We start from the raw sequence: 18,910 nt of genomic DNA, 5'->3' as shown, positions 1-18,910 counted from the left end.
ACAGTTTATTATCTCAATTTTTACCGCAGTTTCTAATAGATTTGGAAAATTCTAGAGTTTCATACACCTGTGCGTATGGTTTGTGTGCTGTGCAAAATTCATGGAAGAATCTCTCTTACTTATGAAGAAAAATGCAACACATGCTGGCAATAGTAAGTGAAAATATGATGATATTTGACATGAAAAAAAAATTATTTTGTTATGTTTTTGAACTCCCACTGGTACGAGTGCGAATCCTGAATCCTTTCTGGTCATGCTGACAAAGTTTTATGAATTTATTTGTAAAAGTATAGACAGTAGGAATTAAAATGTCCTGTGGTGCCTCTCCTGCTCCAAGTCGGCCCGTTTGACATCCTACCCCCCCCCCCCCCCCCACCCCCTTATAGGGCACGGCCAATTTCCTTCCTCATCCTTCCGTCAGCCGCTGGAATCGACGATCTTACTGTTTGGTCCACTCCCTCAAATCAACCGACCGACCAATTTTTCTGAAATTGTAATCATTTGTATTCCTGTACATGTACATTATATCTACCGATTTCCGTCCCATGTTGACAATTCCTTCGTGTATATCATGAACTCATAGATCACAATTTAATCTCTTCATGGGCTTTCAGAGTGTCTATACGAACCTGCACAGCTCACTGAAAAATATATCCTCTCAGGCGCTAGGCACTGGGGTCACAGGAATCGTTCATGGCGTTGAGTATTGCCCTCCTCAGGCCCAGCGAGTCCGTATGTTCACCACAGTCGTACGATCCCGATTAACGCTAGCTGTAATATAGCAGTACGATAACCGGCAGTTTCCACAGGCCCGGATGCTAATTCATTATTGTTCCAACACGTACTGGCAGACTTCTCTCCTTGCTAAACGAGACGTAAAACGGTCTTCTCACACTGAACCAACATTTAAATGAGATTTCTGAATGAGAAACCCACTGCGTAATCATAACTTACATACAAAATGTAGATGGTATTACTCGTTACCTACTTGCTGCGATTGCGCTGAAATGCTTTCATTTGCTTTGGGAAGCATGTGGTACAATTCATGACAATTGACATTTGTTCCTTGCCGCTGCCATCGTGTTGCAAAATTAACGGCCAGCTAAGTACATTATGCTTTGGAGCTCCACATACCTTGCAGTTGCACTGTGGCATAAATATTGTAGATAAGTACCGTGTCCAGTCAGAAAATGATTTCAGGATTAATGATTCATTTTCTGTTCACCTCAGATATTTTAGAAGGCTCCGTACACCTGATGATCCTTATCAGAAGTGTCACAGTCCCTCTACCGAATACACATTCTCTAGTGTTTTAGCTGTGCGGGAAACGCAAACGGGGTATTAAGTGAAGGTGCAGTACGTTACCTCCACTGCTAGCGACAGAGGCTCGTTACGTAAGCGTGACGTCAGAGGTCGCGCTACGACCGGCGGACGTTGCACCGCTGGTTTTTGCGCCACTTGAGCAGAGGGGCTCACGCCCGGACTCCAGCCAGTGCGGGCAACGCACCGACCAGTAGCCTGGCTCATAATAACCGTGTTATACTGCGTTACGCAGTTAGTGGTTTCGCCTGATGACAATTTCATTTAGGCATGAATGTAGCTGGAAGCTACTGCATTACCAGAAGGAGCTCAGCATAATGTCATACTTCTTGACGTCCACAAAGCCCAGGACTGGTTAAAGAACATTTTTCCACACGAGCGAGATATCATATGGCACTCTCCCCCCTCCTTCGGTCCATTAGGCGACCCCCTCCCCCACCTTTCTGGGTCCCTAAGATATTAGTTTGTAAGGGGTCAGGCAAATCCAACACCTTGCATGAAAACCCTGACATGATAAGCAAATCCAGTAGTATGTCTCATAACTCCGAATAAATCGTGACATTAAATTAACCAAAGTAATACGAGTAACGAGTGAGCAAATGGAATACCACAGACTAACACAAGAATGCCTAAATGCATGTCATACCTTCCCACCGTGAACCAGACACAGTTCCGAGGGGAGAAACGAGAACAGAAGCCGAGAGCAGAACCGTGTTAAGCTGGAAGGCCCTACGATAAGGGACGGACGCCCACGTCGCCAGCTAACCGCTAGGACCACCCCCAGCCCGTGTTAAAAGCTAGAGCCCTCCAGAAGAACAGTATAGATCATACGATAACACAAAAAGGGGCACACCACCCGCAAGTTTTAGCGTGAGACTTTTTCGCGACTCCGTTACGTCAGGACCACCTCCCAGCACATGTTAAAAGATAGAGCCCTCCAGAAGAACAGTATAAATCTTACGATAACGCTAGAAGGACCACAGCAGCTGCAAGTTTTAGCGTGAGACTTTTTCGCGTCTCTGTTTCGTTGCAAACTTTAAAAACATTGCCTCACCACGAAAAGTATAACGTTTCTCATTGGATAGACAGAATTTTTGTAGGCAGAGCTTAAGGTTAACATTGAGACCCTGATTGGTCAGATGAAAACACAGCCAGATAGTTTTTTTAAACCAACTTCGGTGAATTGTAGTAAGGGGAAGTTAGAAGAGAGTTGCTTCCGAGATGGCGAGGTGAGCGGAGCTGTGCTGCCCGCCGTCCCCTGACTAACACCGACAAGGTAATGAATGCATGCGATGCCACATAACAGCGCATAAAGCTTCACTCAGAACTGCAGAAGTCTCATCTGTTACACCCCCTTTTTGCGTAATACTAGTGTCGATCGTCAATTAAAGCTCATGGTGTTCACATTTGCCACTTGAAGTAAATATTTGAAACGCGATGATTTTTCTGTTATATAGTTATTGAGAAGCCACATCAGCCACTGTAATTTACGACAAGTTAGATAAGTAATTAAAGATAATTGAGGGTCACTGTAGACCATTTTGATAGTTTTCTCTCTTGTGAAACTTAATTTAAACCTAGATTATAGATGTGATATGGCATAGGTCATCCTTCAATCCATTGTAGATCTTGGAAACCCACTCAGGGAATATTCGTTCACATTTTTGTTGAACGCAGTTGGTTTTTATGATCCTGTATTAAAACATTTCCTTTTATCAATAGTGCAATTTATAAATAATGTTTTGTGAGTAGAATAAAATTTCCAGTGGTAAACTTAACTGCTTTTTCGACGTTATTTTACCAGCTAACTAAAAATAGGAAAGCCTTGAACCCCTTCCACTAAATTTAGTTAGTATTAAGATTCTACTCAGAACCATTTTTCTCAGGATGGGTAGACTTATCAAGTTGAAATTTGTGTTACATATTAAGGTCTACGGTACTTTGGGAATGTGAAAAACTGAAACGTTTAAGTCAATGCAATCAAAAGATGCTCACCGAAATGTTATCCCCACTGCCCAACGCCTGGTTGATTTGCGGGCGCGTGGGGCTGTAACAAAAGTATGTAAGCGGAGCAGATACGAACTGAGAATGACGCTAGGGAAGATATGGGCTGCAAATGGGGAAAACCATTGACACAAGCGACTTTGACGAAGGGGGCCTGTTAACTAATATCTCGAAAACGGCGAAACTGTTCGAATCTTCACGTGCTATTATCGTGAGCGTCTCTGGGGTTAAGTAGAAGGACAGTGAAACTACCACTAGGCGCTAAATGGTTGGACGTCCATCATTCTTGACAGAACATGGAGTTCAGAGGCTTGTCTCTTTGCAAAGTGGGGTAGAGGGTGGTCTGTGACTTGTCTGTCGAGAGAGCACAATGCTGGCGCACGCACAAGTGTTTCGCAGTACACCGTTCATCGTACATTCCTACGTGTTCAAATGTGGACCCAACAACATCATCAATTACGACCGTCGATTAATGGAAACGTGTCGGCTGTTCGGGTGAATCACATTTTTGCTACATTAAGTCGATGTCGTCTCCACAAACGCCGTCGTCGGGGTGAACGGCGGCTCGAAAGGTACAGCGCGCCACGGACGCAGTCTGGAGGAAACAGTATTATGCTATGGGAGATATTCTCGTGTGCTTGCATGGCACCTGTGGTAGTAATCGAAAACACGCTGCCGGCCGGGTTGGCCGAGGGGTTCTAGGCGCTACAGTCTGGAACCGCGGGATGTCAGGTGCCGGCCACTGCTGCGACGATCGCAGGTTCGAGTCCTGCCTCGGGCATGGATGTGTGTGATGTCCTTAGGTTAGTTAGGTTTAAGTAGTTCTAAGTTCTGGGGGAGTGCTCAGAGCCATTTTTTTTAAAACACGCTGACACCCGCGAGCCTCCTGCGTCGCTTCACACTTGATATCATTCCCGACGGCGATGCCTGACGATCGTGTGAAACCCAGCTCGCGCTATTCGCCAACGTGACTCAGAGGGCCATAGACACGGCTTACCAGGTAGATGCCGTGTTTCTTGACTTCCGCAAGGCGTTTGATGCAGTTCCCCGCAGTCGTTTAATGAACAAAGTAAGAGCATATGGACTACAGACCAATTGTGTGATTGGATTGTAGAGTTCCTAGATAGCAGAACGCAGCATGTCATTCTCAGTGGAGAGAAGTCTTCCGTAGTAAGAGTTATTTGAGGTGTGAGAGTGACTTCAGGTGTGCCGCAGGGGAGTGTTGTAGGACCGTTGCTATTCACAATATATATAAATGACCTTGTGGATAACATCGGAAGTTCACTGAGGCTGTAGTATATGGAGAGGTTGTAACAATGGAAAATTGTACTGAGATGCAGGAGGATCTGCAACGAACTGGAGCATGGTGCAGGGAATGGCAATTGAATCTCAATGTAGACAAGTGTAATGTGCTGCGAATACATAGAAAGAAAGATCCTTTGTCATTTAGCTACAATATAGCAGGTCAGCAACTGAAAGCAGTTAATTCGATAAATTATCTGGGAGTAGGCATTAGGAGTGATTTTAAATGGAATGATCATATAAAGTTGATCGTCGGTAAAGCAGATGCCACACTGAGATTCATTGGAAGAATCCTAAGGAAATGCAATCGAAAACAAAGGAAGTAGGTTACGGTACACTTGTTGGCCCACTGTTTGAGTATTGCTCACCAATGTGGGATCCGTACCAGTTAGGGTTGGTAGAAGATATAGAGAAGATCCAACGGAGAGCAGCGCGCTTCGTTACAGGATCATTTAGTAATCGCGAAAGCGTTATGGAGATGATAGATAAACTCCAGTGGAAGACTCTGCAGGAGAGACGCTCAGTAGCTCGGTACGGGCTTTTGTTGAAGTTTCGAGAACATACCTCCACCGAGGAGTCAAGCAGTATATTGCTCCCTGCTACGTATATCTCGCGAAGAGACCATGAGGATAAAATCAGAAAGATTAGAGCCCACACAGAGGCATACCGACAGTCTTTCTTTCCACGAACAATACGAGACTGGAATAGAAGGGAGGTACTCAGGGTGCCCTCACCGTCAGGTGGCTTTCGGAGTATGGATGTAGATTTAGATGTAGATGTAGATGTCATCTTTTAGCGGTATAACTGTCCGTATCTCGGAACCAGAAGCGTGCTACAGTGGTTCGAAGAGCATTGTAGTAAACTGACTATATATCAATATAGGCGACCAATTTCGCCAATCCTGTGGAACCCACCTGGGTCGCTATTGTGCGCCATCACTGTACAAATCAGCGGCCCGTCATTTACGCTAATTACAGGACCTGTGCGTTGACATCTAATGTCACATACCCCCACAAACCTACCAACAAACTGCCGGGTCCCTGATACGCAGAATCAGAGATATATTTCGTTCCTAAGACGGACAAGCAAGCTATTAAGCAGGTGGACATCATATTTTGCTTTATCAGTATGTATGTCACATATTTTGATACTACCAAACTCACACATCAAACGCAACATACTTCCCGTTGATCTATAATCACGAAGTTTGGCCAAAAGCAATGTTTCACACTACAATCAAAGGAAAACCACCGAAAATTGTTAGTTTGTTATTATTTCACACGAAAAAAATACTTTTTGTCTTTTGTCATTGGACTGGCAGCTATGTCCGTCCGTCTGTTAAAACCCTTTTCGTCAGCAACGTGTGAACGTATCGAGTTGAAATTTGTATGACAGCGAGACCTACAGTCACTTGCTGATAAGCGAATGCAACGATAAGGTACGGACATTTATGCCAGACGTTTTGATACTGCCAAACCCACTGATTAAAACCTATGGGGTACTTTCCCTTACGCAGAATCATGAAATTTGGCAAGAAGAGAGATTTCACTGTACATGCAAAGGAAAAAATCAAAAGATTGTTAATTTGGAATTTATCACATTAAGCAATTTTCTTTTGCCATTTGTTATCTGACTACGAATTTGGAATAAAACTTTCTCGTAAATCCTGGAATCCCAGGGTTCGATATCTTGCTAGTATCGATGTCAATAACAGAAAAAATTGTTGAAATCCTCGATTCCCGAAATGAATGAACTGTCTATATACACAATAAAGTTTATATTGAACTCTCAGTGCACGAATCCTGGTCAATATTTTTCTTTTAAAAGTAAGTACTACATACACATGCCTCTGTAAGATGTATAAATTTCTTAATTTTACTACGGTGTTAAATATTAAAAGAAGAAACAATTAATTTACATTAAGGTAATTACTGAGTTCTTTGTAAAGCTTTTAAAGTAAGCGAAAGAAGCAGACCTATCGTATTGTTTTAGCTTCAATATGAATGTGGTATCTAGTACACTTTGTGAAAAGTGTAATAACGTAACTTCGTTATATTTAAATTTAAAAATTATTTCAATTTCCATCGGAAAATATAGACTAGAAATACAAAAATTTCATCTAATTTTATACTGACTTGTTAAGCATAAGACACCGCTTAACTGCATACGTTTTATGTTGCATGCGAAGAAACCTCGTCAGTAAGGGGTTAAACTTTTGACAATTAGCCATGAAAGTAATGTAAAATTAATGAACATGGTCAAAACTTTTTGTATCCAACTGAAAAGGAAAACAAAAAATTGTGTGTGATACGAACAAATATTCTATTAATAAAGCGATGCACAATTCCTGTAGTTGTTCAGTAAATGTTGTAGTGCTTCAGATTTTGATACGAAGCACCGTCTTATATTCCCGCTCGAGTGATGTCAGGTGCAGGCCGCTGCTGCGACGATCGCAGGTTCGAATCCTGCCTCGGGCATGGAGGTGTGTGGTGTCCTTAGGTTAGTTAGGTTCAAGTAGTTCTAAGTTCTAGGGGATTGATGACCTCAGATGTTAAGTCCCATAGTGCTTAGAGCCATTTGAACCATATTGATGTCACGTAAGCTGGAAATATTAACAGTTAGGTAGAGTGTTGCGTCCAGAATACTTGTATTAAATAAATATTTGTTTCCTTTTGTTGGTTTCCTGTTGAACGAGCGACTTCCTGACAAGATGGTCCAGTGACGATCTACCGACACAGCTAGCGGCAGTGCGGCTCACCAGAGGAGTGAAGCCGGAGGTCAGCGGGAGGGAGAGCTGCTGGACTGCATTCTCAAGAAAGAATGTGTTCGTTGTCGTTCACAAAACTTGAATGAAAAATGTTGAATATTGTATCAGTTACTGTAATGTCTTGTCATACGTAACATCTCTCAAGGTGTGCATACTAAAAGGTACATCTACAATATTTTGTGTTGCATACACCTCCTCAGTTGTGCAGTACCTCACAGATGTACTCCACTATTAAGGAAAAAAATTGTAGAGCATCACACCACGGTGACAAGCACAGTGGTAGCGGACATAAACATTCCGTAACATTTACAATTCTATGTTTTGTGTTATTCTTTGACTTTCAAATAGCCGAGTATTCCAGGCTTTATGTATTAAGAAATCTGATGTACACATACATACGAGTATTAATGTTAGTGACCCCGACATGATCTTATTTTTCTGGATCTCCATGCAGTTTCTGACAAATTTCTTACGGTCTGCATCCATTCCTGCCGGGACAAAACTGTGTTTGATTAACTTCGCCGTGCCACGGACCCCTGGATGAACCAGGTTGTTCATTGACGCAATTGTTTGTGATCGAATTTGGTGAGGTATGAACTGTCGTACTTCTGTGTCAGACCTGTCACAGTACAATACAACATTTGTTTCTGGTACAGTCGTGCGTCGTAACTTCAATCCCGCTAGCTTATCCAACAAAGTACATAGCTCATCGTTGTGCTGCTGGAATTGAGCTAGGATCTTGTAATCATTTGCAGTGGCTAGAGCTTCAACACGTGAGAGAGCGTGTGCTGGTACATTTCATTTTCCTTCTCTCAAACAGCATATGAGTTGTAAACTGGCTAATATAGTCGAAAAGTTGAAGCTGTCTTGGTGATGCTTTCTCTGGTTTCATACTGAAAGCATATGTCAGTGGTTTGTGGTCCATGTATATGGTATATGGAATGGACGGTGTCTTGAAAGGAGGGTATAAGATGAACATCAACAAAAGGAAATTGAAGATAATTGAATGTATTCGAATTAAATCAGGTGATGCTGACGGAATTAGATTAGGAAATCAGACACTTAAAGTAGTAGAGAAGTGTTGCTGTTTGGGCAGCAAAATAACTAATGATATTCGAAGTAGAGATTATATAAAATGTAGATTGGGCATGATAAGAAAAGCGTTTCTGAAGAAGAGAAACTTATTAACATCGAATATAGTTTTAAGTATTAGGAAATCTTTTCTGGAAGTATTTGCATGGAGTGTAGCCATGTATGTGAGTGAAACATGGACCATAAACAGTTTAGACAAGAAGAGAATAGAAGCTTTTGAAATATGGTGTTACAGAAGAGTGCTGAAGATTAGATGTGAAGATCACGTAACTAACGAGGAGGTACTGAATAGAATAGGGGAGAAGAGGAATTGGTGGTACAACTTGACTAGAAGAAGGGATCGGTTGGCAGGTCACGTTCTGAGGCATCAAGCGATCACCAAATTAGTATTGGAGGAAAGCGTGGAGAGTAAAAATCGTAGAGGGAGATCTAGAGATGAATACACTAAGCAGATTCAGAAGGATGTAGGTTGCAGTAGGTACTGGGAGATGAAGAAGCTTGCACAGGATAGAGTAGCATGGAGAGCTGCATCAAACCATCTTTGGACTGAAGAGCACAACAACAACAACAACAATTACAACAAAAACATACGGTAAGTAAAGTGTCCGGCTTACGGCGACTGCCGAAACTTCCTGAACGCGGCATATGCGGCGTACAGTTCTCGATTGTAAGTTGTCCAGCGTTGCTGTGACGGTGACAGCTTGCGACAGAAGAATGCGTGTGGCTGCCAGCTATGTTCCACTTGTTGTTGAAGTACGGCACCAGTTGTGGTAGGTGATGTATCTGCCATGAGCGCAAGTGGGGCATGTGATAATGGATGAGCTAAATGTTTAGCCTATGCTATTGCCGTTTTTACAGCTTGGAAAGCAGTACCAGTTTCACCTGTTTATTGCACTTTATTATTTGGTTTCAGTGCATCCTTCACGAGTTCATTCAATGGGGCTGTTATTAGTGCATGGTTGCGTAAAAACCAATGACTGATATTACTGATGCGAAGAATACGGCGTAGCTCCAATTGCAGCAGGACAGAAATACCTGAGTATGGCTTCCACCTTATTTTTGGAGGTCGGATGCCATGAGCGTCGGTTGTATATCCCAGAAACTGAACTTCTGTTGCCCCAAAGGTACACTTTACTGTGTTGATAACCAGGCCTTGCATACGTACACGGTCAAATATCCCGTTTAACTATTCCAGATGTTCCGCTTCTGACGCAGGTACCACTAAAATGTCGTCTTGTAGACATAACAGAAATCCAGATCTCTTGTGATTTCGTCCGTAAAGTGTTGAAATGTCTGCTCCGTATTACACAGTCCGAAAGGCATTCTTACAAACATTGAACAGTGTTGTTACAGCTCTCTTGTGTATGTCTTCCGGTGCAAAGGGAATATGATAGTATGCTCGCAATAAGTCAATAGTAGAGGATAGTAGAGAATATTGTCGTAACGTGTGTGTTGAAAGCGATATCTTCTATGTGTGGCAATGGATACTGGTCAGGAGTGGTCCTTGCGCCATCCACTATTCTTCTTTGGCACCACGTGTAAAGGAGCTGACCTAGCGCTACTGGAAGCTCGACAGGTGCCTTGTGTTAGCATGCTACAGAATTCCTGTTTCACGACTTTTAATTTTTCTGGTGTTAGTTGCTGAGGACGTGCGTAGACTGGTGGTCCTAATGTGGTAAGGAAATTGGAAATTTGTGGTAAGTTCCTATGGGACCAAACTGCTGAGGTCATCGCTCCCTAGGCTTATACGCTACTTAGTCTAAAACTAACTTACGCTAAGGACAACACACACACCCATGCCCGAGGGAGGACTCGAACCTCCGACGGGGGTAGCCGCGCGGACCGTGATAAGACGCCTCAGACCGCACGGTTACCCCGCGCGGCAAGGCAATTGGATATTTGTGGTAAGTTCCTGTAGGACCAAACTGCTGAGGTCATCGCTCCCTAGGCTTACACCCTGCTTAATGTAACTTAAACTAACTTACGCTAAGAGAACATAGACGCGAGGGAGGACTCGGACCTGCGACGGGCGGAGCCGCGCGAACCTAGGCAAGGCGCTGTGGTAAGGATACGATGTTCTATGGTGTGCTTCACTGGCGCTAGGGTGTGCGATTGTTTTGTGATCTAGAGGAACTTGGAATAGGTTTACGTGTGGAGTATCCCCTGAAATCGTACGTACTGTCGTCTGAGTGACACAGCATACCTTCTTCGGCTATCCGGATTAGTAGTAGAAACTATCAGCCCCTCAAGTTGTAGGTCGGGGACTAGGCCTTAAATAACAAGAAATCAGATCCCAGAATAGGCTCCAACACATATGCAATTGTAAACTGCCATTAGAATCTGCGACGTAATCCGAGATTAAGTTCTAGTGTCACGCACCCATATTTCCTGATCTTGGAGTCGCAGTTGCCGGGCACACTGACAATCTACATCTACATCTACATCTACATCCATACTCCGCAAGCCACCTGACGGTGTCTACCAGATAATGTATCTTTGTGTCACGGTCCTTGACGAAAAGGCAACGTCTGCTACTGCCAGGAGTCGCTGCTCCAGATATGGACATTTATTGAACTACATGAAATAAAATCAACATAACTTCTGAACGGTTTAGCTAAAAAATGGTTCAAATGGCTCTGAGCCTATGGGACTTAACAGCTATGGTCATCAGTCCCCTAGAACTTAGAACTATTTAAATCTAACTAAGGACAGCACACAGCACCCAGTCATCACGAGGCAGAGAAAATCCCTGACCCCGCCGGGAATCGAACCCGGGAACCCGGGCGTGGGAAACGGTTTAGCGTTAGAACGTTCAAACTTCACGGCTGGCCGCGGGGCATGATGGGAATCAGTATGCGCATGCATAGTTTGGTTTAGCGACGAAGCCCACTTTCATTTGCATGGGTTCGTAAATAAGCAAAATTTGCTCATTTGGGAGACTGAGAATCCGCATTTCGCGATCGAGAAGTCTCTTCACCCTGGTGGTGTGCAGTGTCCAGTCACGGAATAATGGGTGCGATATTCTTTGATGACACGGTGATTACCAAACGGTACGTGAAGGTTTCCTAAGATGATTTCATCCCCATTATCCAGAGTGACCCTGATTTCGACGAGATGGAACTCGACCCCATCGAAGCAGGAGAGTAATGTCCTGGAGAAGCACTTTGGGGACCGCATTCTGGCTCTGGGGTACCCAGAGGATTCTGGTATGGGCCTCGATTGGCCGCCATATTCTCAGGATCTGAACACATATGACTCCTTTTTGTGTGGTTATATTAAAGACAAGGTGTACAGCAGCAACCCCAAAACCATTATTGATCTGAAATCTGCCATTCATGAGGTCATTGACAGCATCAATGTTCCGGGTAACGGAGAATTTCGCTATTCTGCGTCAGATCATCGCCAATGATGGGAGGCATATAGAACATGTGATAACATAAATCCAAATACCTGTAGTGACGTTTACATGTTGAATAAAGTGTGTGCCGTAGTTTGTAACTAATGTCCGTTTTTTCATGTAGTTCAATAATTGTCACCGTGCATGCACTCTGTGTCGCTTTTTCCATTTGAATGGTGGCGTACATTTTCGGACGTCGGTGCGGACATTTTATGGTGCCAGCAGATCGTGGCATTTGATCGACTGCGGCTTCGCGAAGATCGACGTCATAGCCGACGAGTATGCATCGTTTGCACTGTAGCGATTTGTGTAGTCAGTTCAGCTACCTGCAACTGCAGGGATTAAAGAGTCATTACGGGCACGTTATCTTGTTGTGAAACTAGTGCTGACTCACTCGCAGGCGGATACATTTCCAATAATCTGCTGTCTATACTAGCGCATTCAAATCACCGGCATAAACTGTTAAAATGTTCTGTGTATCGGAAGATAGGCGGGGCAACTATATGTTCCATAGTACGTCATCACTGACTGTATTACTCGCCAGTGTCCGTAGACTAAGCTGCGACAAGGTGCGATCGCTGAGTTCTTCCGTACGCAGTTTTTCCAATCGCTTCGCCTCTGATTGGGATAGGCTTGTCACTAAAGCGTTTTTAATAGACGCATATCGTGCGGTGTTCGGGGGCAGCGAGTATGTCCTGCAGTTTTGCGACTAGATCTTCATATAGTGATGCGACGACATAGCTATATTTGGTTCCATCTGGCCATATCTGTGCTAATACGAACTGGCTTTCCACTTGCGCGAACCATAACACAGGATTATATCGCCAGAACGACGGAGGTTTAATCTCGATTCTGCCGATCCCAGTGCTTGTAGCTGATTTTACATTTATTGTTAAGTCTGTCATTTCGAGCGTGAAAATAAACTCGACGCTGCTGGCGCTGAAGGAACGAGCCTGTGTGTTCCGATGTGATACGGCGCAACGGAGCCGGCGCAGTTGTACTGACGTCACGAAAATATGTGGTTACTTCGCATGTTAAGGCAACATTAGGCACCTTTCTGCCTCAACGCTCTGAACATGCCCTTCCAGGATCAGAAGGCTACAGCTACTGCCTCACCGTCGTGGATCGATTTCCAAGATGGCCTGAAGCTTTCCGTGTGAAAGACATTAAAGTCGCGACGGTAGCACAAACGTTTTTCCTTGGATAGATCGCCCGGTTTGGCGTACCGGTACGCATTATGTGGTGTCACCGCCAGACACCACACTTGCTAGGTGGTAGCCTTTAAATCGGCCGCGGTCCATTAGTATACGCCGGATCCGCGTGTCGCCAATGTCAGTGATTGCAGACCGAGCGCCGCCACACGGCAGGTCTAGAGAGACTTACTAGCACTCGCCCCAGTTGTACAGCCGACTTAGCCAGAGATGGATCAATGACAACTACGCTCTCATTTGCCGAGACGATAGTTAGCATAGCCTTCAGCTACGTCATTTGCTACGACCTAGCAAGGCGCCATAGCATTTGATATTATTTTATATTGTGGTTATAACATGTACCGTCAAGAGAGATGTTCTACAATTGTGGATTAAAGTATTACATCAACTACGTACTTTATTTGCTACTATTAATTCCTTTAACTGTTCCAGACCTCACGCCAACCTGCGTGAGCTTAACGCGTGCCTTTCGGCTTCCTCTCATTGTGACTTGGCTGTCACAACACATTACAACAGTTAAAGACGCCAATTTGAGGCTTACGTATTCAAAGCATTGGCCAGTTTATTGGCACTAACCGCATTCGTACTGCTGTTTATCATCCGGCAGCGAATGGAATAGTAGAACGCCACCACCGCCAACTGAAGTCAGCCCCTCGGTGTCAGGCTACACAAAATTGGATGGACACATTACCCATTGTGCTCCGTGGTATGCATACATTACTGGCCATTAAAATTGCTGCACAACGATGATGACTTGCTACAGACGCGAAATTTAAGCCACAAGAAGAAGTTGCTGTGATATGCAAATGATCAGCTTTTCAGAGCATTCACATAAGGTTGGTGCCGATGGCGACACCTACAACGTGCTGACATGAGGAAAGTTTCCAACCGATTTCTCATACACAAACAGCAGTTGAACGGCGTTGCCTGGTGAAACGTTGTTGTGGTGCCTCGTGTAAGGAGGAGAAATGCGTACCATCACGTTGTAGCCTATCGCGATTGCGGTTTATCGTATCGCGACATTGCTGCTCGCGTTGGTCGAGATCCAATGACTGTTAGCAGAATATGGAATCGGTGGGTTCAGGAGGGTAATACGGAACGCCGTGCTGGATCGCAACGGCCTCGTATCACTAGCAGTCGAGATGAGAGGCATCTTATCCGCATGGCTGTAACGGACCGTGGAGCCACGTCTCGATCCCTGAGTCAACAGATGGGGACGTTTGCAAGACAACAACCATCTGCACGAACGGTTCGACGACGTTTCCAGCAGCATGCACTATCAGCTCGGAGACCATGGCTGCGGTTACCCTTGACGCTGCATCACAGACAGGAGCGCCTACGATGGTGTACTCGACGACGAACCTGGGTGCACGAATGGCAAAACGTCATTTTTTCGGATGAATCCAAGTTTACAGCATCATGATGGTCGCATCCGTGTTTGGTGACATCGCGATGAACGCACGTTGGAAGCGTTTATTCGTCATCGCCATACTGGCGTATCACCTGGAGAGATGGTATGGGGTGCCATTGGTTACACATCTCGGTCACCTCTTGTTCGCACTGACGGCACTTTGAAAAGTGGACGTTACATTTCAGATGTGTTACGACCTGTGGCTCTACCCTTCATTCGATCCATGCGAAACCCTACATTTCAGCAGAATAATGCACGACCGCATGTTGCAGGTTCTTTACGGGCCTTTCTGGATACAGAAAATGTTCGACTGCTACCCTGGCCAGCACATTCTCCAGATCTCCCACCAATTGAAAACATCTGGTCAATGGTGGCCGAGCAACTGGCTGGTCACAATACGCCAGTCACTACTCTTGATGAACTGTGGTATCGTGACGATGTTGCATGGGCAGCTGTACCTGTACACGCCATCCAAGCTCTGTTTGACTCAATGTCCAGGCGTATCAAGGCCGTTATTACGGCCAGAAGTGGTTGTTCTGGGTACTGATTTCTCAGGATCTATGCACCCAAATTGCGTGAAAATGTAATCACACGTCAGTTCTAGTGTAATATATTTTTCCAATGAATACCCGTTTATCATCTGCATTTCTTCTTGCTGTAGCAATTGTAATGGCCAATAGTGTAGATCATTTAAGAGCGCCGGCCGGTGTGGCCGTGCGGTTAAAGGCGCTTCAGTCTGGAACCGCGTGACCGCTACGGTCGCAGGTTCGAATCCTGCCTTGGGCATGGATGTGTGTGATGTCCTTAGGTTAGTTAGGTTTAATTAGTTCTAAGTTCTAGGCGACTGATGACATCAGAAGTTAAGTCGCATAGTGCTCAGAGCCATTTAACCGCGACCTGAAGGCTACAGCAGCTGAATGAGAGTACGGACAAACACTGCGCTTACCAGGTGAGTTCATGCATGTGTCAGATGATGCAGTTGATGCGTCAGGCTTTGTCACAAAATTACGATCGCGTATTCGACAACTCCGGCCAGTGACACCTAGACAGCAGAGTGGACGACAGCTGTTCGTATTTAAAGACCTCTCCACCTGCAACCACTTCTTTACACGAAATGACACGGTGCGAAAGCAACTGTAGCCGCCTTACGAAGAACCATATGAAGTGCTTGGTAGAAGCCACAAGACTTTTAAGATAAGTTCAGAGGTGTACCACCGTATCCATTGAAAGACTCAGATCTGCCTTCTACGATATACAAGAGCATCGAAGACGGCCGGCCCCGCGACCGCTAAAGATAAAGGTGCAGTACCTGAAATTTCACGTGTCCAACAGGATGCCGACAAGATGCGACAGCCAAAGGGCGCTGTAACGAAGAAGATGACGCCGAGTGAGGCGCCCCCATGAAAAGCTGGTACCACCGAATTCAGTAATACAATACCTGGTTTCCAGAAAATAGTGACAACGCGTGCTGGACGTCATGTCAGATTCAATCTCAGGTGCCATTGTCACTGGGGGAGAGGAAGTCAGCCGCGCGGTGTAGCCGTGCGGTCTGGGCATCTTGTCACGGTTCGCGTGGCTCCCCCCGTCGGAGGTTCAAGTCCTCCCTCGGGCATGGGTGTGTGTGTTGTCCAAGTTAGTTTAAGTTAGATTAAGTAGTTGTAGGTTGGCTGTTCAGGTTTTTATGTTGGTAACGCCACGTTGCTCTCTGTATGAAAATAACTGACTGCTGTGTGCAGTCTGTGGCTGGTTGGCATTATTGGAATATTCGCTAGTGTAGTGTTGAGCACCTGGATGTGAACAGCACGTAGCGTTGGGCAGTTGGAGGTGAGCTGCCAGCAGTGGTGAATGTAGAGCGAGAGATGCTAGAGTTTTGAGAGGTTGCTATAAGCGGACGATCTGGACGCGTGTCCGCCAAAAAAAAATGAAATTTGTAAAGATGGATGTCATGAATTGATGGATGTATATATGATGACTTTTGAACGTTATTGAGGTAAATACATTGTTTATTCTCTATCAAAATCTTTCATTTGCTAACTATGCGTATCAGTAGTTAGTGCCTTCAGTAGCTAGAATATTTTATTTAGTTGGCAGTATTGGCGCTCGCTGTATTGCAGTAGTTCGAGTAACGAAGATTTTTGTGAGGTAAGTGATTCATGAAAGGTATAGGGTGTTGTTAGTCAGGGCCATTCTTTTGTAGGGAATATTGAAAGTCAGACTGCGTTGCGCTAAAAAATACACTCCTGGAAATTGAAATAAGAACACCGTGAATTCATTGTCCCAGGAAGGGGAAACTTTATTGACACATTCCTGGGGTCAGATACATCACATGATCACACTGACAGACCCACAGGCACATAGACACAGGCAACAGAGCATGCACAATGTCGGCACTAGTACAGTGTATATCCACCTTTCGCAGCAATGCAGGCTGCTATTCTCCCATGGAGACGATCGTAGAGATGCTGGATGTAGTCCTGTGGAACGGCTTGCCATGCCATTTCCACCTGGCGCCTCAGTTGGACCAGCGTTCGTGCTGGACGTGCAGACCGCGTGAGACGACGCTTCATCCAGTCCCAAACATGCTCAATGGGGGACAGATCCGGAGATCTTGCTGGCCAGGGTAGTTGACTTACACCTTCTAGAGCACGTTGGGTGGCACGGGATACATGCGGACGTGCATTGTCCTGTTGGAACAGCAAGGTCCCTTGCCGGTCTAGGAATGGTAGAACGATGGGTTCGATGACGGTTTGGATGTACCGTGCACTATTCAGTGTCCCCTCGACGATCACCAGTGGTGTACGGCCAGTGTAGGAGATCGCTCCCCACACCATGATGCCGGGTGTTGGCCCTGTGTGCCTCGGTCGTATGCAGTCCTGATTGTGGCGCTCACCTGCACGGCGCCAAACACGCATACAACCATCATCGGCACCAAGGCAGAAGCGACTCTCATCGCTGAAGACGACACGTCTCCATTCGTCCCTCCATTCACGCCTGTCGCGACACCACTGGAGGCGGGCTGCACGATGTTGGGGCGTGAGCGGAAGACGGCCTAACGGTGTGCGGGACCGTAGCCCAGCTTCATGGAGACGGTTGCAAATGGTCCTCGCCGATACCCCAGGAGCAACAGTGTCCCTAATTTGCTGGGAAGTGGCGGTGCGGTCCCCTACGGCACTGCGTAGGATCCTACGGTCTTGGCGTGCATCCGTGCGTCGCTGCGGTCCGGTCCCAGGTCGACGGGCACGTGCACCTTCCGCCGACCACTGGCGACAACATCGATGTACTGTGGAGACCTCACGCCCCACGTGTTGAGCAATTCGGCGGTACGTCCACCCGGCCTCCCGCATGCCCACTATACGCCCTCGCTCAAAGTCCGTCAACTGCACATACGGTTCACGTCCACGCTGTCGCGGCATGCTACCAGTGTTAAAGACTGCGATGGAGCTCCGTATGCCACAGCAAACTGGCTGACACTGACGGCGGCGGTGCACAAATGCTGCGCAGCTAGCGCCATTCGACGGCCAACACCGCGGTTCCTGGTGTGTCCGCTGTGCCGTGCGTGTGATCATTGCTTGTACAGCCCTCTCGCAGTGTCCGGAGCAAGTATGGTGGATCTGACACACCGGTGTCAATATGTTCTTTTTTCCATTTCCAGGAGTGTATTATGTGTCAGTTTAGTGATGATCAGAATAAGTCAAGAGAGAAGTGTCTGAGTACGTTCAGTTTTACTCAGCTGTGTTTGTATCAAAGAACGTAGAATTGTACTAGCACAGTCATTCATAAATTTTCCAAGGGGACGTTAAATAGTGCGTAAGCCTAGGGATCGATGACCTCAGCAGTTTGGTCCCATAGTCCTTACCACAAAATTCCAAAAAAAAAAAGGAGAGAGTCATGTAGAGCACCACACCACGACGACAAACACAGTGGTAGTGTCTGCATAAATATTCCATGACATTTACAATTCTTTGTGTAGTGTTATTCTTTGATTTTCAAATGGTTAAATATTCCATGCTTCATGTATTAGGGAATCAGGTGTGCCTATACACGCGAGTATTAATGTAATGTAAGATGTGGAAATAAATTATTATCTCTCAGAAGTTAACCACATATTGTTCAGTTTACATAAATTTTATTAAAAGTGGACAACCTTGCAAGTAGTTTATTTAAAAGATAAGAAATATAGGAAAGGGGCTGGTCTGAATCAGATTATGAGTTTTAAGCCTATTTGATTTGAAGAAGTCAATCACGAAAGAATTACGCTAATATTAAGAATAGCATCGAAGAGTAGCCTCTCTAGAGCGTGAATCTTAACTTATTCAGTGTTAGAAATCTCTCTGAAGGTGGTCAAAAGGGAAATTATAGAGAATGATTGGAATTATTTTGCCCAGAATGATCTTAATAGATTCATC

The sequence above is a fragment of the Schistocerca serialis genome, chromosome 4, assembly GCF_023864345.2.
Source record: "Schistocerca serialis cubense isolate TAMUIC-IGC-003099 chromosome 4, iqSchSeri2.2, whole genome shotgun sequence".
NCBI classification, from domain to species: Eukaryota; Metazoa; Arthropoda; class Insecta; order Orthoptera; family Acrididae; genus Schistocerca; species Schistocerca serialis.
Note: the sequence above shows the minus strand (reverse complement) of the source record.